Below are 26,377 nucleotides of genomic sequence, written 5' to 3' on the forward strand. Positions count from 1 at the left end.
AAAATGATAAGTGATTTTTTGCGCATACAACTGTGGCATTCTTGGGCCTACTTCGGGGGCATTTGTCACCAATAGTGACAGCTCTTGTTTTAAGAAATAATTTATAGCAAAAGAGTGTTTTATCACTATTTATGCACGATGGGCGGTTATACGTTGGGCATAATAAATTCATGAGGGCACAGCCTGAGTGAAATTATTTGTTCGATGTATTTGGTGTATAAATACACTGGGACCCCGTTATAACGCTGTCGTCTGGGTCCAAGGTTTGAGACCCGCGGATCTAGCGGGGTTAAATTTGTAACGCGGGTTGATCGTATCAGCGGTTTACGCAATACCCCACCTATTGGTAACGTATTTTGGACGCTGTTTTATGTTAATAAGAAATAAGAATCGTATAAACTGGACAATTATTTACCTTAAATGCTACTGAAAAATACATTAAAAGAATTATAACGCTGTGTCATCTTCTCATTTTGTCATGATTATAAAAGAAAATTGGATTTGTGTATCCCAGAAGTAAACATATATAACGCTGTGTGAGGAGTGCGCGGTCGTGAGAATTACATAATGATATGCACTGCAATTTGCACTGGGGGTTTACGTAACTAAAAGAGAAAAAAACGCGGACAGTCTTAAAAAAATTAATTTTGAATAGATCTACATGAAGGAAATCGAGAAATAAGATAGAAAAATTTTAAATCACCGTCGTTGATATACGATATTAAAAAGGGAGCACATTCTCAGAAAGGCTTTCAGTGCGTCGAATCTTCGTTATTTCCGATGAATTGAGTGTGATGATTACGAAAAACGGCTGCAGTTTATTACAAAATTCGATTTTTTTTTCACTCAGGTCATGTCATCTGCTTTATTGGTGCAAACTTAAACGGTTTGATAGTTGACTGACCAATGTTACGCGCTTGTTATGCAAACAATCTAATTTTGACACGGTACTGATTGCCTAATTGTCACAGGTCTACATGTATTGAAACTTAAACAAAGGCGATAGCAAACAAGTAAACTAGCAGACGATTATTAATTTTTGTGACAGTTGTCCTGGAAAGGTGTTAAAGTACACAGTAGTTTTAACACTGGTTATGATCAAATTAAGTAACATCCGCGGATTTTTTTTTTTTTTTTTTTTTTTTTTTTTTTACCCTCTAAAATTTGGGCGCCAAGGCCATACAGCATTATACCAAGGACCGCGGTATATCGAGTAGTGTTATAACGGGTTTCGAGTGTAGTGTTAAAACACGATTTTGCTATAAGTTATTTGGATTCTTATATGCCCTTAATCTAAAACAGTAGATAATTTATAGAAACGCTCTTTCTTTGTCGCAACAAAAACTTAGACGTCACCGCACGTTAACGTGACGTCATTATAGTGTAAGAGTGTTTTAACAGAGGCAAGCATATTAGAATATATAATAATCATCATCTGCATGTGTGGTTACAATCCCCATAACTCTAATTGTATTTTTGACAGAATTATGCCCCTTTCATACTTAAGTTTTTTGTCAATCTTTGCTTTCTGGATATAACTTTAGTACAATATAAGATAATGACTTTAAACTTAAAATGTATCTTTATCATTATCATCTGCATATGTGGAAACAATCCCCATAACTCTGATTTGTATTTTCGACCAAATTATACCCCTTTCAAACTTAATTTTCTTGACAAACTTCGTTTTCTGGACAACTTAGGTACAATATAAGATAATGACTTGAAACTCAAAATATATCTTTTTATATGGGTGGACGGATAGCTCAGTGGTTTGCACACTGGCCTCCCAATCCTGAGGTCAGGGGTTCGATCCCCAGCAGCAACTTGGGGAATTTTCAGAAACGCTTTTCAGTGTTTCCCACCCAACTAGAGGTGTACTGATCAGGAACCCAGGCAATCCTTGCATGTATCAGTGCTATACACTGGGCACGTTAAAGAACCAGGCTGTCTATTCGCAACGAGCTAGGCTATGTTAGCTGGACAAGCCTGTATCTGATTTCTGATCTCTTTGTCGTGGGGGCTTTGTCTCACTCTGTCCCTCTGGTCAGATCGCTCTGTGTCTGTACTAATAGAGGATGAATTATGCGCCCTGTGTGGCTGCATTTGAACTATGTTAAGCGCCTTTGAACGTGAATTTGATCATGAAAAGGGCGCTATACAAATCTGGTATAATAATAATAATAATTATTATATCTTGGTGTATCTTCCTTTTAAAGTAGAAGTCTCTTATTGAGACATAAATTCAATTTACTGTCAAATTGCTCAATAGTGGAGCGCGCTGTCTTACGGACAGCTCTTGTTTATTACCTCACCTGTCATGTAGTGACAAAGTGCTTTTGTGATCGCCCTTCGTCAGTCGTCCGTCAGCGTCCATCATCCATCCACAATTTCTTATGAACACTCTTAGAGACCACATTTTGTAACTGATTATAATCAAACTTCCACACTACTTGTATTGGCATAATATCTCGGTCCTGTCCGTCCGTCCGATTGGTACCTTAGGAGGTAGGAGGTGTGGCCTAGGACAATAGAAATCCTTTGCATTCATTCTGTAACCACTTAATTCCTTTGTTATCCCCCGACGAAAGTCAGAGGGATATAGTTTTGGCGTTGTCCGTCCGTCCGGAGCCATATCTAGGTTATGGTTCGGAATATTTATTTAAAACTTCATATACATGTTCACCACTATGAGTTCTTGCGGCCCGTCAAGTTTCAGTCAGATTGCCCAAGTAACATTAGAGTTATGGCCCTTAGAAGTTTCTAGTGTTAACTATATAGGGTACTATAAATATGGCAATTTCTGCATCATAACTTTTGATATGTTTGACCTAGAACTATGAAACTTAAACAGAATTTAGATCACCATAATGTGGTTGTGTACACACAATTTTGTTTAGATTTATTTGTAAATTAAGAGTTATTGCCCTTTAATTGTATAAAAATCCACATATTTGTACATAACAAACTTACCATTTGGTAGAATTTCATTAAATCTCTTTCATTCTTTTCCATGAACACTTATTGTAAACATGTGAAGTTGTGTACCCACACCTGGTCTCCCCCTTACCTTGATCACATCCCTCCCCCGACACCCCCCCCCCCACCAAAAAAAAAAAATCATTATTTTAGATTTTTTCAGACAAACTTCATAAACATGTTAACCACTATGAGGTTATGGGGCCCATCAAGTTTCAGACAGATTGCCCAAGTAACACCAGAGTTATGGCCCTTAGAAGTTTCTAGTGTTAACTCTATAGGGTACTATAGATATGGCAATTTCTGCATTATAACTTTTGATATATTTGACCTTGAACTATGAAACTTTAACAGAATTTAGAGCACTATAATGTGGTTGTGCACACACAATTTTATACGGATTTCTTTTGTAACTTCAGAGTTATTGCCCTTTAATTGTCTAAAAATCCTCATATTTGTACGTAACAAACTTACCATTTGGCAGAATTTCATTAAATTTCTTTCATTCTTTTCTGTGAACATTTATTATACACCCGAAGGGACGTATTATGTTATGACGCTGGTGTCCGTCTGTCCGTTAGCAATTTCGTGTCCGCTCTGTAACTCTTGAACCCCTTGAAGGATTTCAGGGAAACTTGACACAAATGTTAACCACACTGAGACGATGTGCAGAGCGCATGTTTTTGATGTCTCGCTTCAAGGTCAAGGTCACACTTAGGAGTAAAAGGTCATATCAGTTTGTTTCGTGTCCGCTCTGTAGCTCTTGAACTGCTGGAAGGATTTCAAAAAAACTTGGCAGAAATGTTCACCACACTGAGACGATGTGCAGAGCGCATGTTCCGGATGACTCACTTCAAGGTCAAGGTCACACTTAAGGGTCAAAGGTCATATATGACTTTGCTTTGTGTATATTGCTCTGCATTGCAGTGCTCTTGTTTTTATTTGGCAGATCTCTTTTTTGTACTTACAATTTTTTTTTTGAATTACTTCCCTTTTATGTTACTATAAATAGCTTATTTTGAAGCTTTCTTATTATTGGCTGTAGGGAAAAACCGAGACCACTTTTCTGTGGTACAACATGGATGGTACTTCCAATTTTTAGGTCTATTTTTACATACCTGTGCCTGATAAAGATTTTTTTGTAGGCCTTGAATATTTTTTTGTGGATTTGTTTTTTGAAGTTTTCCTTTTGTTGTTCCAGTCCTTTGGGCTACAACAGTCAAGTTCTTAAAATTTTGCTCCCATCCTATGATGTAAGCCTTCGGGCGTATATTGCCCTGCTTGGCGGCGCTCTTGTTATAAACATGTGAAGTTACGCACCACACCTGGTCACCCACTTGCCTTGGTCACACTCCCTCCCCCCCCCCCCCCCCCCCCCCCCCCCCCCCCCCCCCCCCCCAAAAAAATACAAATATTTTTTTTCATTTCTTATTTTAGATTTTTTTTTCAAACCTTCCATGATTATTTATGCAAGTTGTACCATTCCCCAACCTCACTCCTCCATACAGGCATGCCCACCATTGATCATGCATCCTCTGCCTCCCAACCCCCAAAAAAACCAAAAATCCACATATTTGTACATAACAAACTTGCCATTCGGCAAATTTCATTAAATTTCTTTCATTCTTTTCTGTGAACATTTATTATACACATGTAAAGTTGCGCACCCACACCTGGTCACCCACTTGCCTTGGTCACACACCCTCCCCCTCCCAACCCCCCTTCCCCCCAAAAAAACAAATAATAATTTATTTATTTTTCTTTTCTTATTTTAGATTTTTTTCAAACCTTCCATGATTATTTATCAACATGCAAGTTCCCCAACCTCACTCCTCCATACAGCCATGCCAACCACTGATCATGCATCCTCTGCCCCCTCCCCCCTCCCCTATCTCCACCCCAACTTCACCCTTTTACCCTTTTTTTTTTCACTTTTAATTTTCCATCAATATTTATAATCAGCATGTGAAATTTTGTTTCCTCTCCCGTTCCCCCGCACCCCCACCCCTTAAAAAAAATAAATATATACATATATATATTTCCATTCCATTCCTTTTTTTTTTTTTTTTTTTTTTTAAATGTTCAAATCTTCAACATAATAAGTTGTGACTGCACAAACCTTGCCCTCAGCCATGTTCAAGATATCTTACCTGTGTTCTCTTAAGGACATCAGATCTGTTTTTGTACATGTTAATCAGCAATACCTGGTGCCAAACCACTCAAAGACAATATTTCGTTCCAGTTAAACTTCAAGCTCACATTTCAATTAACTGCATTTAATTTTAAAAGCTAAGCTTATTACAATAAGCATATCCCATTCAAAATAAATTCTTTAGTCAGGATCAAAGTATCATACATTTATTATGTACTCTTTAATTAAACATTTGTTTTCTGTTAAATTGATTTTGACAACTGAAATTATTTGCTTCTAAGATTAACATCCTTAACTTTTTGACGGATATATTTTTTTGCCTTTCCTCACCACAAACCCTTTCGGCGGGGGATACCAATTCATTGAATTTGCTTGTTCCTTAAGTGGTCATTCTATTGTTTTCAAACAATGGACTGACCACCTAATACATGAATCGTATGGGAGTGCGTCCGTTCGTCTGTCCGTACGAGGTTAGCCAAATGGGAACGTTTCGTCTAGCATCAATACCCCTAACTAGAATGACTTGATACTAATGCAGATGACATTGAGTAACCCGTGACCATTCCTCATCTTCAGACATCACCTGACCTCAGTTTGACCTTGACCTTGAACTTGACCTTGTTTTGGACTTAGGTTGCTTTGTATCGACAAGGATGCCACCAAGCATTTATTGAACGCAGCTCCTTGTTATAAACTGGCCAGATCCCTTTATGGGTTCCAGAGTTATGGCCTCTTAAAGGGCCAGAATTTGCTAATTTGGCTTGTGAACATGATAGAGACCACATTTTGCAAACGATTTTAATCAAACTTGCACACAACTTGTATTGGCATAATATGTTGGTTCCTTTCGAAAACTGGCCAGATCCCTTCATGGGTTCTAGAGTTATGGCCCCTTAAAAGGCCAGAATTTGCTATTTTGGCTTTTGCAGCCATATAGATACTTCATTTATGGTTAGATTTGATAGAAACTTGCAAAATATCTTTAACAACAATAGATTTCAGATTCCATGATGAATCCTTTAGATCCAATCATAGGTTCTGGAGTAACAGCCCCTGATTGACCCCTGAAAGAGCCAAAATTTGTTAATTTTTAACTTGTGAATACGATAGAAGTGACATTTTACATTTGATTTTAACCACACGTACACACAACTTAAGGATGTACGGGCGCATTTTTCAGGATATCTGCCATATTGAAAAATGTTTCTTTGAATATTGCTTTCTAACAAAAGTTTTGCCAAAAATGCTAAATAATTAAAATATGGGTAATAAATTGTACATTTAACCAAATAGATTCTACTTTTTGCGAAAAAAATTTTTCACCCTTATTTTTGGCTGGCATTTGCCTAAAATTGACGTAAGATTTTTACAATGGGGTAGGGGTAGGTAATTTCAAATATCTATTCAAGTAGATCAGGTTTGGTTTTGATATTTTCCTGACTGGTATACATCAGGGCAGGTGATCACGTGACTTTTGTTTATGATCACATTGTGTCCACCTTAATGGCTGCCCCCATGTACTAGAAGTTTTTTTGTATTTTTCTGCAATTTCTCATTACATTTGAATATATTTTACCGACCATGTTCCAGCCAACATTTTTCCAGTTCCAACGATGTATCATGTTGCTATGTGAGTGTTGCCGTTTTTCCATTTACCTTGCAGAGATTTTCCAAGCGGTGATATTTCTCTTGAAAAAGTGTGGTCACATTGAGACCCAAATTCCAAAAAATACATTTTATGCATTTCAACAGGTTTGTTGTTGGTAGGAACCGACTGAAAGTGCACTGCAATCATGTAGTTTGCTTCTCATGGAACTTGTAAATGTTACATACCTGTTTTCTACAATGTTCTAGGGATTATTGTCTGAATGGTCACATTGTGTCCATTAAATTTAGTAAATGGTGTATTTAGCAAGTAATTCCAATCTTCTACATAATAGTGAGTCTTTTTATAAGTGTTTTAGTGTTGCAATTCATTAAAGGAATAAACATACTTAATAGGTAATCCAGAAGCACTTTCGAGCTTGTCACATAACGGCTGAAAGAAAAAATCCTTTTTTTTTCAAATTATTTTTCTGTAAGCTAGTTCCTATTTTTACATCATTGTGGACATATACTTGACATTTTGTAGCATTTTCAGGGAGGCTTTGTATAGACATGTAAACTTATTTCACATAAGAGTGTAAAATTTTCTTATTTTGTGTTGCTCAACAATCTTGACTAAACTTGTACATGTTGTACATTGTAACTTGTACACTGTATTACAGTATGAATCTTTTGGTATTATTTTTCAAACTGTCTTAATGCATGACTTACCAAAATTAATAATAAAGAATGCAGTGCATTACATAATTATCAATCTAATAAGCATAATTGTGCTGAAAATAGTGAAATCACTGTGCCATCAATTGTAAAGTTTAACAATTAATTCTTATTTTTCAGTCACTGCAATACTTAATTGTGATATTTTCCAGTAACTTCACTTTTTAAGACTTGAGCGATGGTTAAAATACACCGCATTTATTGATATATACTGTTTTATTGTCCATGCATTCAAGTATGTTTTGTCGCCAAAGCATTAATCATAAACGTTACCTTCATTTGTTAAATTACTAGGAAGTGAAACAAATGTGAAAATCTTATCTTTATAAGACTTTATTATTATTAACTTTATTAACTTTTACTTCCTCCAATATTGGAGAGTATAACATATTTACATCCATACAAAGATATTTACATACAAAATATTTACATACAAAGCAATATGCGCAAGCATAACAAAGTCATATGTAATATAGATATAACATTGAAAATCAAACATTGTCGTACAGCATCATCCAAGGTCAAATTGAATTTAGATTATTAATAAGACATCACACATGTATTACATGAATTTGCAATCGATTAGGAGTTGTTATGTTCCAAGAATAGACTTAAATCACAAAATTAAACTTAAAGCGTAACAATTAAGTCTATTGTCAACTCATAACAACTTTTGTCACATATTATGTGAAGCTCGAGGTACTAGAAACCCCAACATTGATAGTTCAGAACTTTTTTTTGTCACCTAGTAGGCGAAAATCGAAATACTAGAAGCCTTAAGTTCTAAAGCTATCGTGGATGTGCATGGATTATATACCGCGTGTACAGATCTAAAATTGATATAAGATACTGCTAATTACAGGTATTCACCAAAGCACTGTTAGCGTTAAAATTAGCACATTTTACAAATTGTTATAGCACATGTCGGAAATTTGAGTTTATTTTCTTCCATTTCAACAGCCGTTTGTAATAAAAAGTCACATTGCTCCAGCGGTGTCAATTGTATAAATGTCAGGTAGACATCAAATCCCTTACTTTGCATAATAAAACACCATAACATTTTATGATACTCGTGGTTTTTACTGCAAAAGCACAGTTTATGAAGCACTAAATCATTTGTAGCACAGTCGCATTTGAGGCATTTTCTGATGTATTTTCTTGACACATAGCGAGATATTAGAGTAAGAAGTTTCTTACAAAGGGGGGGTAATCTAGGGTTATTTTTGGCAACAATCCATAACTTGCAGGGCTTATCTCCCTGCAACAGAGCGTTCATGATGAAGGGACTTTTGACAGAAGCACATTCCAGTATTTGAAACACAGTTAAATAATTTTCGTTTCCATGCCCCTTTTGATGGAAAGATACCTTCAGCAAGATAAACATCTAATATATTGCACAAGTTGTATTTTTGAAGAATTCTATAGATATCTGGAATGAATCCGTGCGATTGACAATCATAGTTCATAAAATGAGTCAGTCGGTTGTTAAAAATATGTTTAGCAAGGTAGGCATTCGACAGCCTACACAGCTGTCCAAGAAACTGCAATTTTCGGATTTCAATAATAGTCTCTATTGGTAACATATTTATGGTTGACATTGCAAAAGTGGTTGAGGTCCCAGCAGGAAAAGATTGCATGTTTTTTAAACAAAATCGATGAGACCTTTCCAAACCACTAATGTCCGGAGCTGAGAGCAAGGTCCATAGTTCACATCTGTAAAGGGCCTTGGGTATGACTTTGGTCGTGTATATTGTCCTTGATGTAATCGGGTTTAACCCCTCTGGACTGATCCCGCTGTTAAGGATACTCAGATAGGTTCCCCTCAGTCTGTTGCAAACATCATCAACTATGTATTTGGTTGTAAGAAATGAATCTGTTTTTATACCAAGATGGACATAACTCGTCGTTTCGCGTAGTTTGGTGTCTCCTAATTTGAATGTACGTTGTCTGCGAGATAATAGCGCTCTCTCGTATTCTATAAATAGAACACACCACAGAGATACCATAATGCAACGCTCGAATTGCTGACAAGGGACCGTTGTTTATATATAACGTATATATACTAAACTTTTATATTAACCTTCAGTAAACTTCGAAGAGAATTTAAAAAGTAAAATACGGAAAATTCACTTTGCCTGCACAAAATTCCTTGAAAAACCTGCTAAATAAAGGAAGCAATAAGCATATATATTGAAATAAACGTAGGAAATATATAGATATATTATTTGAGCGTTTCGTTAGACCGGGGCCATTAAAAAGATGTGTTCAAATAAAAAAAAAATAAAAAGTACAGTACATTGCAGTAAAGTATAGCATCAGAAGGACTGGCTTAAAGTCTTTATCACAAATATACAATATTTTCAGATTAGAAACACCGGCGGTCGAAAAAGTAAGTGCAAGATTATAATTTTGATTCATGATTTTCAAAGCATATATCAGCACAATCATTAACACATGTACTTCTTTCCTTACATTTGGTTCACACAACACCGCACTGAGCCTCAATATGAGGTACTTGAAAGTGTGGTCCATTAAATACTTCATAATTGAAAAAATATCTGACAGGACGTAGGTAGAACTGCATGTTGTTGCATTAAATTAGCACCATGTTTTATCAGATCACATCTAAATATCATTGCTAAAAGTCAAATATCTACATGTCACACTAAGGTGTCATTTGTAACATATCATTATACTGATGCATTTCACAGAGATGTTAATTGTTTCAATGAAGAACCCTAAGTTATGAAATATTGCTGACTTTCAGTTATACATATTGTTCATGACATTTCGAAATTTCAATCGGATTACTAGGATGTGATCATGATATCTTATTTTTACATTTTGTAAAATACGCAGAATAGTGATAAATGTTTGAACACTTGCGAATGAGGTAAATAGCAAATAGATATAATTATATTGATATATGACCGTAACAGGAAATGTGTAAAAAACTAGTAGAACAACATCATCCTTTCATATACTGATGACAATTCGATGTGTTATTACTGACGTGGATTTTAAAAATTCTAAACTATGCTGTCAACATTTTTAAGAATGTCTTTGCATTGGAAGAACTGTTCAGTATTTAGGCGTAGTATATAGAAATTGAAACACATTCCTTTGATATGCATCAATTTTAAAATACACGAGGAGATAAATGCAAAATCTGTGAATTACTGATACTAATATACAGGGAAAGCACCTTACATATGAGACAGCGCTATTCACTTTCATTAAAAACGACAACAGCACATTTGTCGGCATTATAACTATATCTCCATCGTTTTGAATAGTTTTCACAAATGTCAAGCATCACATTAAGTCCTTTTACAGAATAAGAAATTAAAATCATATCATCAGCCACTGTTGGACAGCTAAGTCTTTTCTTATATAAGCAAATTCCGCAACCACTTGCCTCCAGAGCATTTATCAAACCATTTATGTATAAGAGATACAACATGGGCGAACTCTTACCACCTTGTCTGGTGCCCTGACATACATCAAACCAATTGGAATAAATACCTTGGTATCTTACACAACTTGTCATGTCCGTATAAAGTGCCTTAAACGCTAAGAGGATTGTAGAATCGACATTAGTTTCTGACAATAGTTTGTATAACATACCTTCGTGCCACACTGTGTCGAATGCCTTTCTACCGTCCAAATACACGACGTACACCGACGAATTAAACTCACGAGCATAATATATAGATTTTCTGAGTATAAAGGAAGTCATTAAACATGATAAGCCATCTTGAAAACCACCTTGTTGATTATTTAAACGGTCAGCAATGTCACGTTTTGATCTTGAAATCAACACTGATTCATAAATCTTTAGAATGACGGACGAAAGGGTTATTGCGCGATAATAATCTGGATTGTCTTTTCGTTTGTTTCCACCTTTATGCAATGTCACTATTGCACCTTTCTTCATTGATGATGGAACGTATGCACGTCTTAACATAAAAGTGAATAAGTTCGCTAACACAGGTGCTAATACATCTCTAGCGTAAATAAGATGTTGGTATTGTATCATATCGTATCCACTAGACTTGCCTTTGGAGCATTGATTAATGGCGGTTTTGACAGTTTCCGATAACACAATTACTGAATTGTCCGGTTGTAAGGTGTCCAATGAAGTCTGCAAAGTGTGTGTTATCACATTTTCAAAATCATGATCATACGACTCTTCATCATTTTTTGAATACAACTTCATAAAATAATCATGCCAACCCCGAGTTATATTAGCACGGTCTCTAACAATAGATCCATCAAAGTTGATACCAGCGCTGAGAGAGTTACATTCCCTTTTCTTACGATTATTTACCATTTTCCAAAACTTACAGGAGTCTACTTCTGCAGCTTGGTCAATTTCATTATTCAGTTTAATTAAGTACTCATTAACACAACGTCTATGCATACGTCGAAAATCACATTTAGCCTCCTTGTAATCTTCATAATAACTGTCATTTACGTCATGTGGTCTACCTTGACGACACCACTCCTGCCTAAAAACTTTCATCCGATTGTGAGCTCTAGTTAAGTCCTTATTCCAGTAAGGCTTTAAAAATTCCATGAATTGTTTCTTTGGCAAACATTTATTCGCATAAGTTAACACTTTGTCTATTAAAGTCGAATAAGCATCGTCTATGGCTGTTGAATCTAATAAATCGTTATGTGCTGATTGCATTAAATCATCGTCAGACAACAGTAAACTATTATACATACTGAAGTTTTCATCTGTACATTTACCCCAGTTGATATGAACAACATCATTTTCAATATACATATCATAGTTTGTAAAAACAAGGAAAAATAAAATGGCATAAAATAGGTCTGTGACTTGAGAAATTTAGACAATCATCATCCAAAATTTCACAGTTATGCACACAATCAACAGTTTCAAGTGGTATAGAAATGAAGTCTATCATTGTATGATATTTACCATCATAGGATACATATGAACTTCCTGCACCCCTACAGTTTCCTGTAACATTGATTGGGGTTACATTTGTATCTGTAAAGAATTGATATAAGTATATGTCTCTCGGGCGTAAACTATCACGATCATATTTCGCGCATATGCCCATAACAAATAGCATTTATGATATAATTTTAAATTTTGATAAAATGTATCTTATGATAACAAAATCCATATACATAACTGAATGATGCCTGAATGATTTCACAGTCAGCAATCGATTTTTTTCCCCCTTAGAGACACTGGAGAAATGCCCATACACACTTCACTAACAAGAAATTTTTAAGTAAACAAAATGGCAAAGGAAGAAGAATTTAGACATTGGAACTAGATACGTTACCAATATATGGATGCGAAAGTGATGGAATTACTATCAGATATTCATTAAATAGATGCAAAAAATGCCAGAAATGTGAAGTTTACATGAAAACGACATCTCTTAGTTGTACAGGCAATTTTATTAATATAAATGCATCATTGGTCAAAATCTTACAAGAACTATCACTTTTATAATCTTTTAAATTGGTCAAAAATATTTTTTCTAGTTTAATACAATTTGTAGTATTGAAAGTACAAAAACTGTATGAGGTTAAAGCCTACATAGGCACACTATGCTAGTTGAAAATACATTTTAAAGTGTATTCATTTAATGGTATTGAAAATTCGAAAACTACATACGTTATTATCAAGCTCTTTTTATAATAGGGCATTGATTTTGAGTTTCATCTATAAATGATAGATATATATTTGTTATATTTAGATTCCTTAAACTAAACTATAGATGCATGTCTTACTTTTTCATTTCTAGCTAAGATTATGTTTAGAAAGTTCTTGTGTTAAAGGAAGAAATAAAAATGAAGCCTACATCAAGTTAGATAAGTTTGACAGCCTGGCATTTAGTATAGTAATGTAAATTCTGGATCCTTAGAACACAAGTAGCAGCTTAAACATCATTATATAGTATTATCAATAATATCACAATTGAAATTCAGTCATACCTGATGTGAATATGTGCACTACGAATGCACACATCAATACCTGAGGTATTTTGTAACGTATCTGACACTATTTAAAACAGATGTACTTACTGCATAAAAGTGTTAATAATTAAATTCATGACCGCTAAAGATAAAAATTAATTGCCATAACAATTGATTTATACAAAGCTTTGGTTACAGATTCGATATAAAATCCAATGTGAACGTATCTGATTATTTTAGTAAACATTATAAATTGTGTCAATTTGTGCATTTACACCCATACATGATGTCTAAGATCTCTTAGTTGGTATATAGGCTGATCGCATCTGTGATTACACTATATTTTACGGAGGTCTCACAAAGATCAGACTCAGATTGTAACAATTTGTTTGAGTTGTACTCCTCGTTTCTGAAACATTTATTACATACCTTTTGTGATTATATGATATTAATTCTATCACTTATGCATTTCTAAAATGCAGAATCATGTAACATTCTGAATTTAAAATCTCTGTAACGTATCTGTTCATCACGTATCTGGTTTCACCCATCTAAATTCTTCTTCCTTTTCAATTCCAAGTAGGTAAAGATACAGCATTTCATGTAAGAGATCAGTGTTCTTCTGCTCACGTAAGGGAAAGTAGAAAAAATTGATTGCTGAATGTGAAATCATGCATCAATCATTCAATAATATATGTGGCTTTTGTTATAGTAACATACTGTTTCTCAAACTTTAAAATCATATCAAATGGTGTCTGTAATAGATGGACATTACTAATAAAGATAAGATTTTCACATTTGTTTCACTTCATAGTAATTTAACAGATGAAGGTAACGTATTTAATTTATGCATTGGCGACAATATATATTTGAATGCAAAGGCAATAAAAATTATGTGCCAGTGATGATGAATCTTTGGTAGGTCATGTATGAAAACAGTTTGAGAATTATTCCAAAAGATTCTAAATACAACGTACAATTGGTTTAGCGACACAAAATTAGGCAATTTTAACACTCTTACGTGGAATCAGTGTAATAAGGCTCATTTACTTTTCTATAAATGCAAAAAGTCTCCTTGAGAAAGGTATGAAATGTCAAGTTTAGGTCCAGAATTATGTAAAAACAGGAACTAGCTATAGAAAATTGAAAATGACACTTTATCTTGGGGAAAAATTGACTTTATTTCTTTTAGCCATCATGTGACAAGCTCGAAAATGCTTCTGGATTACCTATTAAGTATGTTTATTCCTTTAATGAATTGCAACACTAAAACACTTGAAAAGACTAATTATTATTTAGAAGATTGGAATTACTTGCTATATATACCATTTACAAAATTTATTGGACACAATGTGACCATGACACAATGTGACCATTCAGACATGAATCACTAGAACATTGTAGAAAACACGCATAAACATTTACAAGTCGGATGTGAAGCAAACTACATGATTGTGGTGCATTTTCAGTCGATTCCTTCCAACAACAAACCCGTTAAAATGCAATAAAATGTATTTTTTGGAATTTGGGTCTCAATGAGACCACACTTTTTCAAGAGAAATATCACCGCTTGGAAAATCTCTGCAAGGTAAATGGAAAAACGGCAACACTCACATAGCAACATGATACATCGTTGGAACTGGAAAAATGTTGGCTGGAACATGGTCGGTAAAATATATTCAAATGTAATGAGAAATTGCAGAAAAATACAAAAAAACTTCTAGTACATGGGGGCAGCCATTAAGGTGGACACAATGTGATCATAAACAAAAGTCACGTGATCACCTGCCCTGATACATATAATGATAAGCTATAATTGAAATAAAAGTTTTTAAGATAGAACTTTATATTATCTAGAAAATATAAATTAAAAAACAAAAAGAACAAAAAATATCAAAATTCACCAGTTTTTAGCTTATCTCATAGTGACAGGGTTGATGACAGGGTGAGGCTCAGGCGTGCAGGAAGACATAAATAAAGTGGATTCACCAAATAGGTGAATGGTATGTGAGGTCCCCATCGGGTCACGGACAGAGCCCTGGTAGGGGGCCAGTGGGACAAAGCCCCCCGGCCAAAAAAATGGTGTGCAGAAAAGTATATAATATTTCAAGCTGTTGATATTATCAATTAAAATTTTACAATTTATGGTAATTGAAGAAACCTAATAAACCTATACAAATTTTAAGTCATATATAGGCCAATTTTAGACCATAATTTTAAAAAATAGGAGACAAATCCTTGCACCCAATTTACATTTTGGCAAAGATGGTCACTGGTTTTTACTAAATTATTTTTAACTATAATTTTAGAACAGAATTTTAAAGATATTATGGCACAAATAAAAGTCAGAAATCTTAGTCTTTGTGTTTTCGTTTTTCGGCAAAGGCCGACTCTTGATTTTATCAATTCCAAAAAATTTAAAACCACATGACCTAGGCCTTTGATATTTTGTATGTAGCATTGCCTTGTGGTCCTCTACCAAAATTGTTCAAATTATACCCCTGGGGTGAAAAGAGGCCCTGCCCCGGGGGGTCTCATGTTTTACATAGACTTATATAGGAAAAACACTTTAAAAATCTTCTTGCCTGAAACTGCAAGGCCTAGGCTTTTGATATTAAATATGTTGCCTTTCCTAGTGTTTCTCTATCAAAATTATTCAAATTATGTCCCTAGGATGAAAAGAGACCCTGCCCTGAGGGTACCAAGTTTAACAGACTTACATAGGAAAAACAATTAAAGGTCTCCTTGTCTGAAAGTTCAAGGCCTAGGCATTTGATATTTAGTATGTAACATTGCCAGGTGGATTTCTAACAAGTTTGTTCAAATTATGCCCCTGGGGTGAAAAGAGGCCCGCCCTGGGGGTCACTTGTTATAATTATGAGTTATATAGGAAAAAATACCGTATTTTCCCTAGGTGTTGGGACTGCATGAAATAATTATTTTTTTTTCACTGTCCCAAGACTTATTTCCCGAAAAATAATTATTTTGAAAAGTGTCCCAAAAATATGGAAACAATAATAGTCATCGGGTAACATCCCCCACCCACCCAGGTTGAAAGCGAAAAAAACCCAACTTTTATCGGTAATTATTCTGTTGATAAACACAGTAATTGGCCTTGTTTTCATCATCAATTAACACCCCCTCAAAGACCTAAAAGAAGTGTGTCGGTATCATGACATTAGAAGTGGAGATCAAAGCGGTATAGTTTCCCCAAGATTTTCATGGCATTACGTCATGTTTTCACGCCATGTTGCACATCACTGTTTGATCGTACTGCCTCGGTTCTTGAAAGTGCTGAGAAGTAGATCTAGTGTTGTAAAAATCAATAAAAAAAAGCTTTTTAATTTGTTAAAGCGAATGTGCAGTATCCCGTATAAACTGACAGGTAAACGTGTCAAACTAAAATAGCGGATATCTTACCTCTGTGACCTATTTGCCCTCAAGGAAATTACAAAATGGTTTGAGAAGAATATCTTATTATAAAGTGTTGTGTCAAAAAATACATGTACAAAGATTCATTCAAAACTTATTAAAAAAACACAACGACATCATTATTTATTTTTTTTTTTTAACCGAATTTTCTATTTACGTTCACGAGGTCACGTAACAGAAATCTGTTTGCCAAAAATTGTGTTACTTCATATTTTTAGATTACTGCCGCTTTTTTAGCTCACATGTCACAAAGTGACAGTGTGAGCTTTTGTGATCGCGCAGCGTCCGTCGTCCGTGCGTCCGTGCGTAAACTTTTGCTTGTGACCTCTCTAGAGGTCACATTTTTCATGGGATCTTTATGAAAGTTGGTCAGAATGTTCATCTTGATGATATCTAGGTCAAGTTCGAAACTGGGTCACGTGCGGTCAAAAACTAGGTCAGTAGGTCTAAAAATAGAAAAACCTTGTGACCTCTCAAGAGGCCACATTTTTCACAAGATCTTCATGAAAATTGGTCAGAATGTTCACCTTGATGATATCTAGGTCAAGTTCGAAACTGGGTCACGTGCCTTCAAAAACTAGGTCAGTAGGTCAAATAATAGAAAAACCTTGTGACCTCTCTAGAGGCCATATTTTTCATGGGATCTGTATGAAAGTTGGTGTGAATGTTCATCTTGATGATATCTAGGTGAAGTTCGAAACTGGGTCAGCTGCGGTCAAAAACTAGGTCATTAGGTCTAAAAATAGAAAAACCTTGTGACCTCTCTAGAGGTCATACTTTTGAATGGATCTTCATGAAAATTGGTCAGAATGTTCACCTTGATGATATCTAGATCAAGTTTGAAACAGGGTGACGTGCCATCAATAACTAGGTCAGTAGGTCAAATAATAAAAAAACCTTGTGACCTCTCTAGAAGCCATATTTTTCATGGGAACTGTATGAAGGTTGGTCTGAATGTTCATCTTGATGATATCTAGGCCAAGTTCGAAACTGGGTCAACTGTGGTTAAAAACTAGGTCAGTAGGTCTAAAAATAGAAAAACCTTGTGACCTCTCTAGAGGCCATATTTTTCACAAGATCTTCATGAAAATTGGTCAGAATGTTCACCTTGATGATATCTAGGTCAAGTTTGAAACTGGGTCATGTTCCGTCAAAAACTAGGTCAGTAGGTCAAATAATAGAAAAACCTTGTGACCTCTCTAGAGGCCATATTTTTCATGGGATCTGTATGAAAGTTGGTCTGAATGTTCATCTTGATGATATCTAGATCGGTTTCGAATCTGGGTCAGCTGCGGTCAAAAACTAGGTCGTTAGGTCTAAAAATAGAAAAAGCTTGTGACCTCTCTAGAGGCCATACTTTTGAATGGATCTTCATGAAAATTGGTCAGAATGTTCATCTTGATGATATCTAGGTCAGGTTTGAAACTGGGTCACATGCCATCAATAACTAGGTCAGTAGGTCAAATAATGAAAAAACCTTGTGACCTCTCTAGAGGCCATATTTTTCATGGGATCTGTATGAAAGTTGGTCTGAATGTTCATCTTGATGATATCTAGGTCAGGTTCAAAACTGGGTCACATGAGCTCAAAAACTAGGTCACTATGTCAAATAATAGAAAAAAAACGACGTCATACTCAGTTCAAAACTGGGTCATGTTGGGACAGGTGAGCGATTCAGGACCATCATGGTCCTCTTGTCATTATTTAAGATTTTTCTATTCTGTTTTTAGTTCACCTATCACAAAGTGACAAGGTGAGCTTTTGTGATCGCGCGGTGTCCGTCGTCCGTCCGTGCGTCCATAAACTTTTCCTTGTGACCACTCTAGAGGTCACATTTTTTGTGGGATCTTTATGAAAATTGGTCAGAATGTTCATCTTGATGATATCTAGGTCAAGTTCGAAACTGGGTCACGTGCCTTCAAAAACTAGGTCAGTAGATCTAAAAATAGAAAAACCTTGTGACCTCTCTAGAGGCCATATATTTCACAAGATCTTCATGAAAATTGGTCAGAATGTTCATCTTGATGATATCTAGGTCAAGCTCGAAACTGGGTCACGTGCCATCAAAAACTAGGTCAGTAGGTCTAAAAATAGAAAAACCTTGTGACCTCTCTAGAGGCCATATATTTCACAAGATCTTCATGAAAATTGGTCAGAACATTCACCTTGATGATATCTAGGTCAAGTTCGAAACTGGGTCACGTGCCATCAAAAACTAGCTCAGTAGGTCAAATAATAGAAAAACCTTGTGACCTCTCTAAAGGCCATATTTTTTCTCTTGGGATCTGTATGAAAGTTGGTCTGAATGTTCATCTTGATGATATCTAGGTCAGGTTCGAAACTGGGTCACGTGCGGTCAAAAACTAGGTCATTAGGTCTAAAAATAGAAAAACCTTGTGACCTCTCTAGAGGCCATATTTCTCAATGGATCTTCATGAAAATTGGTCAGAATGTTCAGCTTGATGATATCTAGGTCAAGTTCGAAACTGGGTCACGTGGGGGTAAAAACTAGGTCAGTAGATCTAAAAATAGAAAAACCTTGTGACCTCTCTAGAGGCCATATTTTTCATGAGATCTTCATGATTATTGGTCAGAATGTTCACCTTGATGATATCTAGGTCAAGTTCGATACTGGGTCATGTGGGATCAAAAACTAGGTCAGTAGGTCTAAAAATAGAAAAACCTTGTGACCTCTCTAGAGGCCATATTTCTCAATGGATCTTCATGAAGATTGGTCAGAATGTTAACCTTGATAATATCTAGATCAAGTTCGAAACTGGGTCACGTGGGGTTAAAAACTAGGTCAGTAGATCTAAAAATAGAAAAACCTTGTGACCTCTCTAGAGGCCGTATTTTTCATGAGATCTTCATGAATATTGGTCAGAAGGTTCATCTTGATGATATCTAGGTCAGGTTTGAAACTGGGTCACGTGGGGTCAAAAACTAGGTCAGTAGGTCTAAAAATAGAAAAACCTTGTGACGTCTCTAAAGGCCATATTTCTCTATGGATCTTCATGAAAATTGGTGAGACTGTTCAGCTTGATGATATCTAGGTCAGGTTCATAACTGGGTCATGTGCCGTCAAAAACTAGGTCAGTAGGTCGAAAAATAGAAAAACCTTGTGACCTCTCTAGAGGCCATATTTTTCACGAGATCTTCATGAAAATTGGTGAGTATGTTCACCTTGATGATATCTAGGTCAAGTTCGAAACTGGGTCACATGCCATCAAAAACTAGCTCAGTAGGTCAAATAATAGAAAAACCTTGTGACCTCTCTAAAGGCCATATTTTTTCTCTTGGGATCTGTATGAAAGTTGGTCTGAATGTTCATCTTGATGATATCTAGGTCAGGTTCGAAACTGGGTCACGTGCGGTCAAAAACTAGGTCATTAGGTCTAAAAATAGAAAAACCTTGTGACCTCTCTAGAGGCCATATTTCTCAATGGATCTTCATGAAAATTGGTCAGAATGTTCAGCTTGATGATATCTAGGTCAAGTTCGAAACTGGGTCACGTGGGGGTAAAAACTAGGTCAGTAGATCTAAAAATAGAAAAACCTTGTGACCTCTCTAGAGGCCATATTTTTCATGAGATCTTCATGATTATTGGTCAGAATGTTCACCTTGATGATATCTAGGTCAAGTTCGATACTGGGTCATGTGGGATCAAAAACTAGGTCAGTAGGTCTAAAAATAGAAAAACCTTGTGACCTCTCTAGAGGCCATATTTTTCAAGGGATCTTCATGAAAATTGGTCAGAGTGTTAACCTTGATGATATCTAGATCAGGTTCGAAACTGGGTCACGTGGGGTTAAAAACTAGGTCAGTAGATCTAAAAATAGAAAAACCTTGTGACCTCTCTAGAGGCCGTATTTTTCATGATATCTTCATGAATATTGGTCAGAAGGTTCATCTTGATGATATCTAGCTCAGGTTTGAAACTGGGTCACGTGGGGTCAAAAACTAGGTCAGTAGGTCTAAAAATAGAAAAACCTTGTGACCTCTCTAAAGGCCATATTTCTCTATGGATCTTCATGAAAATTGGTGAGACTGTTCAGCTTGATGATATCTGGGTCAGGTTCATAACTGGGTCATGTGCCGTCAAAAACTAGGTCAGTAGGTCAAAAAATAGAAAAACCTTGTGACCTCTCTAGAGGCCATATTTTTCACGAGATCTTCATGAAAATTGGTGAGTATGTTCACCTTGATGATATCTAGGTCAAGTTTGAAAGTGGGTCATGTGCCTTCAAAAACTAGGTCATTCGGTCAAATAATAGAAAAACCTTGTGACCTCTCTAGAGGCCATATTTTTCAATGGATCTTCATGAAAATTGGTCAGAACTTTTTATCTTGATGATATCTATGTCACATGTGCTGAAAAACTAGGTCACTTTGTCAAATAATAGAAATAACGACGTCATACTCAGTTCAACACTGGGTCATGTGGGGATAGGTGAGCGATTCAGGACCATCATGGTCCTCTTGTTTATTATTGGCTGTAGGGAAAAACCGAGACCACTTTTCTGTGGTACAACATGGATGGTACCTCCAATTTTTAGGTGTATTTTGACATATCTGTACCTTGTAAGAATTTTGTTTTCTTTTTGGTTAAATTTCTTCCCTTTGTTGTTCCTGTCCTTGGACTTAGATATTTTTTCTGAGGACTTTTTTGTCCTCAAGTGCAATGATAACAGATGAGCGATATAGGGCCATCATGGCCCTCTTGTTTGAAACAAACTTCCAAAATATCTTCAACAACAATAAATCTTGGATTCCATGACAAATCAGATCCAATCGTAGGTTCCAGAGTTATTTTATATCTGATTACCTCCCCTGATTGTAATCAAAATGGATTTATATTAGTAAGTATAGGACTTATTTGAAATTTCATTATTGTCGTTAGTTGGACTGAGAAAATCAGGGTAGATAACTATGGACGGATTTTATATCAAATTACCTCCCTTATATCTCCGTAACTAGTGAAGATACTGATCTGAAATTTCATTTATGTCAACAGATTTATATGGCAGATCCTTCTTTTGTTCAGTTACAATAATTTTCTTTTTTATTACTTCCCTTTTACGTTACTATAAATAGCTTATTTTTAGTAACTTTTTTGTTATTGGCCGTAGGGAAAAACCGAGACCACTTTTCTGTGGTACAACATGGATGGTACCTCCAATTTTTAGGTGTATTTTGACATATCTGTACCTTTCTCTCCTTTGTTGTTCCTGTCCTTTGGACTTAGATATTTTTTCTGAGGACCTTCTTGTCCTCAAGTGCAGTGATAACAGGTGAGCGATATAGGGCCATCATGGCCCTCTTGTTACTCTTGTCCGCACTCTAATTCGAATATTTCTCATCCAATCTTCACCAAACTTAAACAAAATGTGTTTGACCATGAGACCTCAGCCAAGTTCGATAACTAGCCTAATCGGTCCAGGCATTTTGGAGTTACGGCCCTTGAATTATCGAAAAATTGGCCTTTTTAGCTCACCTGTCACATAGTGACAAGGTGAGCTTTTGTGATCACCCGTCATCCGTCGTCAGTCCGTGCGTCCGTCCGTCAACAATTTCTTGTCTGCACGATAGTGGTTTCATTTATGATTTTATTTTAACCAAACTTGCACATAACTTGTATCACCATAAGATCACGGTTCCTTTCTTGAACTGGCCAGATCCCATTATGGGTTCCAGAGTTATGGCCCCTGAAAGAGCCAAAATTAGCTATTTTGACCTTGTCTGCACAATAGCAGCTTTATTTATGATTTGATTTTTACCAAACTAGCACACAACTTGTATCACCATAAGATCTTGATTCCTTTCTTGAACTGGCCAGATTCCATTATGGGTTCCAGAGTTATGGCCCCTGAAAGGGCCAGAATTAGCTATTTTGACCTTGTCTGCACAATAGCAGCTTCATTTATGATTTTATTTTAACCAAACTTGCACACAACTTGTATCACCATCAGATCTCGGTTCCTTTCTTGAATGGGCCAGATTCCATTATGGGTTCCAGAGTTATGGCCCCTGAAAGGGCCAGAATTAGCTATTTTGACCTCATCTGCACAATAGCAGCTTCAATTATGATTTGAATTTAATCAAACTTGCACAAAACTTGTGTCACCATAAGATCTTGGTTCCTTTCTTGAACCAGCCAGATCCCTTAATGGGTTCCATAGTTATGGCCCCTGAAAGGGCCAAAATTAGCTATTTTGACCTTGTCTGCACAATAGCAGCTTCATTTATGATTTGAATTTAATCAAACTTGCACAAAACTTGTGTCACCATAAGATCTTGTTCCTTTCTTGAACCGGCCATATCCCTTAATGGGTTCCAGAGTTATGGCCCCTGAAAGAGCCAGAATTAGCTATTTTCACCTTGTCTGCACAATAGCAGCTTCATTTATGATTTGATTTTAACCAAACTTGCACACAACTTGTATCACCACAAGATCTTGCCTCCTTTTTTTAACTGGCCATATTCTGTCATGGGTTCCAGAGTTATGGCCCCTTAAAAGTTCAAAATTGGCTATTTCGGCTTTTGCAGCCATATAGAGACTCCATTTATGGTTTTATTAGTCCCCTACTGGTTGAAAACCAGTTTCGGGGACTATAGGAAAGCACTTTTCCGTCATTCCGTCCGTCCGTCCGTCCGTCCGCAATTTCGTGTCCGGTCCATAACTCTGCCATCCATGAAGGGATTTTAATATTACTTGGCACAAATGTTCCCCATGATGAGACGACGTGTCATGCGCAAAACCCGGACCTCTAGATCAAAGGTCAAGGTCACAATTGGAGGTCAAAGGTCAACAGGGCTTTTTTCCTGTCCGGTCCACAACTCTCCCATCCTTGAAGGGATTTTAGTATTACTTGGCACAAATGTTCCCCATGATGTGATGATGTGTCATGCGCAAATCCCGGACCCCTAGCTCAAAGGTCAAGGTCACAATTGGAGGTCAAAGGTCAACAGGGCTTTTTTCCTGTCCGGTCCATAACTCGCCCATCCATGAAGAGATTTTAATATTACTTGGCACAAATGTTCCCCATGAGGAGACGACGTGTCATGCGCAAAACCTGGACCCCTAGCTTAAAGGTCAAGGTCACAATTGGAGGTCAAAGGTCAACAAGGCTTTTTTCCTGTCCGGTCCATAACTTTCCCATCTATGAAGGGATTTTAATATTACTTGGCACAAATGTACCTCATAATAAGACGATGTGTCATGCACAACTTTCAGACCCCTAGCTCAAAGGTCAAGGTCACACTTAGCAGTCAAATGTTAACATAGCATGAACAGGGTCTGTTTCGTGTCCGGTCCATAACTCTGACATTCATTAAGGAATTTTAATATCACTTAGCACAAGTGTTCCCCATGATGAGACGACGTGTCATGCGCAAATCCCAGACCCCTAGCTCAAAGGTCAAGGTCACAATTGGGGGTCAAAGGTCAACAGAGTTTTTTTCCTCACCCGTCCATAACTCTGCCATCCATGAAGGGATTTTAATATTACTTGGCACAAATGTTCCCCATGATGAGACAACATGTCATGCGCAAAGCCCAGACCCTTAGCTCAAAGGTCAAGGTCACAATTGGAGGTCAAAGGTCAATAAGGTTTTTGCCCTGTCCGATCCAGAACTCTGTCATCCATCAAGGGATTACAGTATTACTTGGCTTAAATGTTTCCCATGATGAGACGACGTGTCATGCGCAACACCCAATACCCTAGCTTTAATGTCAAGGTCACACTTTGAGATCAAAGGTCAAGAGGATTTTTTTCCTGTCCGGTCTATAACTTTGTCATGCAAAGCAGGATTTAGATATCAGTTGGCACAAATATTCCCCTGGATGAGACAACATGTCATGCGCAAGAACCAGGTCCCTAGGTCTAAGGTCAAGGTCATATTTAGAGGTCAAAGGTCAAATTCAAGAATGACTTTGTACGGGACATTTCTTCTTCATGCATGGAGGGATTTTGATGTAACTTGGACCAAATGTTCACCACCATGAGGCACCCTTGTTTTTAGAATTACGTCCCTTTGTTATTACTATAAATAGATTTTATTGTAACTTTTTTATTACTGGCGGTAGAGAAAAATCGAGACCACTTTTCTGTGGTACAGCATGCATGTTACATCCAATTTTTAGGTGTATTTTGACCTATCTCTACCTGGTAAAAAGTTTCTTGTGGACTTGTATTATATAGATTTTTTTTTTTTTTTTTTTTTTTTTTTTTTTTTTTTTTTAAAAAAGATTAATTTCCCTTTGTTGTTACTACAAATAACTTACATGATAACATTTTTATAATCAGCCAATAAATTTTAATCCAAGTGTTTTGTTATAACATATTGTATATATAGTACAATATTGTTTATACATCATTGACAGATATCAGTTCATTATGTTATACTGCAGTAGAGAAAATTAGGTGCCTTCCAGTAGGGGACTTTGTATTGCATGGCAATACTTCATTCACTTGTTTGATACAAACTTCCAAAATATCTTCAACAACAATAAATCTTGGATTCCATGATAAATCAGATCCAATCATAGGTTCCAGAGTTATTTTATATCTGATTACCCCTCTGATTGGAATCAAAATGGATTTATATCAGTAAGTACTTACAGGACTTATTTGAAATTTCATTATTGTTATTAATTGGACTGAGACAATCAGGGTAGATAACTATGGACTAATTTTGTCAAATTACCTCCCTTTATTTCAAATTAAAATTGTTTTATCTCCATAACTAATGAAGATACTGATCTGAAATTTCATTTATGTCAACAGATTTATTTGGCAGATCCTTCTTTTGTCCACGTACAATATTTATTTTTTTTTAATTACTTCCCTTTTACGTTACCATAAATAGCTTATTTTTAGTAACTTTTTTATTATTGGCCATAGGGAAAACACGAGACCAGTTTTCTGTGGTACAACATGGATGGTACCTCCAATTTTTAGGTGTATTTTTAACATATCTATACCTTGTAAGATTTTTTTTTCTTTTTGGTTAAATTCCTTCCCTTTGTTGTTTCTGTCCTTTGGACTTAGATATTTTTTTTCTGAGGACCTTCTTGTCCTCAAGTGCAATGATAACAGGTGAGCGATATAGGGCCATCATGGCCCTCTTGTTACTCATGTCCGCACTCTTAATCAAACATTTCTCATCCGATCTTCACCAAACTTGAACAAAATGTGTTTGACCATGAGACCTCGGCCAAGTTCGATAACTAGCCAAATCGGTCCAGGCATTTTGGAGTTACGGCCCTTGAATTATCGAAAAATCGGCCTTTTTACTCTTGTCCGCACTCTAAGTCAAACATTTCTCATCCGCTCTTCACCAAACTTGAACAAAATGTGTTTGACCATGAGACCTCGGCCAAGTTGGATAACTAGCCAAATCGGTCCAGGCATTTTAGAGTTACGGCCCTTGAATTACCGAAAAAATCCGTCTGTTTACTCTTGTCTGCTCTCTAAGTCGAACATTTCTCATCAGATCTTCACCAAACTTGAACAAAATTTGTTTGG

The 26,377-nt window shown here is 36.2% G+C and overlaps 1 protein-coding gene across 2 annotated transcripts in view; it reads left to right on the forward strand.

Annotated features, from left to right (window-relative positions):
* LOC123524446 (cell division control protein 42 homolog) overlaps positions 1-26,377 on the forward strand; it is a 210,078-nt gene that overhangs the window by 131,915 nt on the left and 51,786 nt on the right. The window lies entirely within an intron of this gene.

The sequence above is a fragment of the Mercenaria mercenaria genome, chromosome 3, assembly GCF_021730395.1.
Source record: "Mercenaria mercenaria strain notata chromosome 3, MADL_Memer_1, whole genome shotgun sequence".
NCBI classification, from domain to species: Eukaryota; Metazoa; Mollusca; class Bivalvia; order Venerida; family Veneridae; genus Mercenaria; species Mercenaria mercenaria.